Source organism: Tigriopus californicus, chromosome 6 (genome assembly GCF_007210705.1).
Source record: "Tigriopus californicus strain San Diego chromosome 6, Tcal_SD_v2.1, whole genome shotgun sequence".
In the NCBI taxonomy this organism is placed as follows: domain Eukaryota; kingdom Metazoa; phylum Arthropoda; class Copepoda; order Harpacticoida; family Harpacticidae; genus Tigriopus; species Tigriopus californicus.
Genome location: NC_081445.1, coordinates 4251241 through 4253485, shown reverse-complemented (window position 1 = coordinate 4253485; position 2245 = coordinate 4251241).

Sequence of the window (2245 nt, the reverse complement as noted above, 5' to 3'; positions counted from 1 at the left end):
TTTGGAACGAGAAGCTGAAATTCTGAATTTTCTCGACTGGTGCCAAAGTTTTTTGGTGAATTGGCCTATGGTCAACTTGCACAATGCGATGGCGGAAACTGGATCACATTCCACATTCTTCTGATAAAATGACTGATGACTTGAGGACAAGAAGTTCAAGTTGATGTCGGCTAAATTAGGGATTGTCATCGGGTGGAAAAATTGAGCTTTAACCTCTGATGCCAGCTCACGATCTTCAATAACTACTTCGGGGGCCTTGCTTCCGCAGTAAGACATTTAAACACGGACGAGTTTGCCAAGCCAAACATTTGTAACTCATTAGCCATCATTTGAAATTGATGCGCCGTGTCGTTGCCTTGCATCAGGACTTACGATTCGGCCGTATTCGTTGATCCCAGTAACTGTTCAATGCTTTCGCCCTTTGGAAACTTCTTTTGCAAAAGCTTGCTAGGAGCGTGCCACAGTTGCCTTTGATCAGTTTGAGTGTCGGATCGCTCTTGATTGACAAATTGGAACAAGGCCGCACCATGCTTGCACTGAGCCACGCAGCCTGCCTGACACGAACATCTGGAACCAATGATTCTGCGTGCTCTTGGCTCCAGCTCAAACGCAGAGTTGTAAGGAGTTTCTCGAATACTGGTGGTACGAAAGCACTTACTACGTATAAAACCTGGCTTTCATGGCGGATTTTTGTCACATTGAAGAGATTATCAATGATACTCTTCCCATTCTCCAACATGAAATCACGAAACGTAATCCCCTGTATCTCTTCAAATCCTCCACCCACGAGGGTGATCGGTTGATTCCAGGGAGACGCCATGCAAACCACGAAACGATGATTTTAGAAAATGCTTTGATAACGGTTGGTTCTTGTGGTAATTATTGATAATTCCTTCCTGACTTGACGTTCTCTCACTTTGCGGTACCAGCAAACAAACATTTGTTTACGTCAAAAGCATCAGCTGAAATATCTGCCTGAACGTCCGAATACACATTGTTCGTTCCACCAGCCAGGGTGAACAGGTCCGACTTATTGAATTCCCGTCGGTGAACGGAAACATGGAACTCCTGACCCAAGCACCTAGGTTAAAAATACTTGATAGCTCTCAAAAGATGGAAGCACCTAGTACAGGGGCTTTAAATTTTTAGACCGTATCGCTTAAGGCCTGACCGGTTTAAAACCCTATCAGGGCAACAGCAATAGTTTGAGCTTCCCTTTATCAGGGCCTCAAACCAATTCATCAATTGACTTAAGGATGAGCAAATGCTAGCTTACCGCCTCTACTCCCATGATACAGATCAATCTGGTTGTTCTGGCAATAACACATGGGCCATCTTCAAGGGTAACTATCACTGCAAAATGTGGTCACTAATCCTGTCTTAAATGCGTCAACGCAGTTGACCTCTACTCTAGAGGTCTAACTACGATTTTCTTGCTACAGAGAGATTAACTTTTAGCTCCAGTTTGAATGGGAAATCCCTTGCTACCTCTACTCCCTACGATGCCAGCACGATCTTGGCCGTCTTGGGGAATCTAGGACTAGTCCTTCAAGCAACTGTAAGGTTCAATCTACTTTATTCTAATTATATACATGAATGACACTCTACAATCAGCTGTCCTGCGTCGGGTAATGAATGAGGGGTAATTGCGCTTGCCATGGAGAAGGAAAAACATACATGGACTAGAAAATGGTCAGAATCCTACTTTTGACGAGGGCGATTCTTGAGTCCAACGGGGGATCCACGGCGATGACGTTCGACATCAATCAGGATTGAAGGTCCAGGATTGAATTGAACGGAGAATGACTCAGAGTTGCAACCTGTCACTCAGCTCCAGAGACTGTATACAACAGGTTTCCTATGCCTCGGCTCACATGTGTATTCAATTGGCACTTTCCAAGGATCCTCTCTATTTGCACGGCATTCCTGGTGTCCCGCTCTAATACGTGACATCTACACTGTCCGCCTGAACTACTCATACCCACTGGCATTTCAAGACATAGGTTGACTTGACTTCCGGCACTTCTAAACAACTTATCTAGTCAACTTGATTTCCAATTTACCCAGCAAGAGGAGCTTCAAGTGGACGTGTTTTCTTCCTTTCTAATGTTCAATGGTGACTGTCTTTTTGACGATTTGTTTTTTCTGTTCAAAAGTGGGCAGCTTGGCAAGCCAGCTTGTCAAGCTATGGAGGCCGCCAATTTTGGACAGCTTAGACGGCCGTTTCAACGATAGCCTGGGCTGG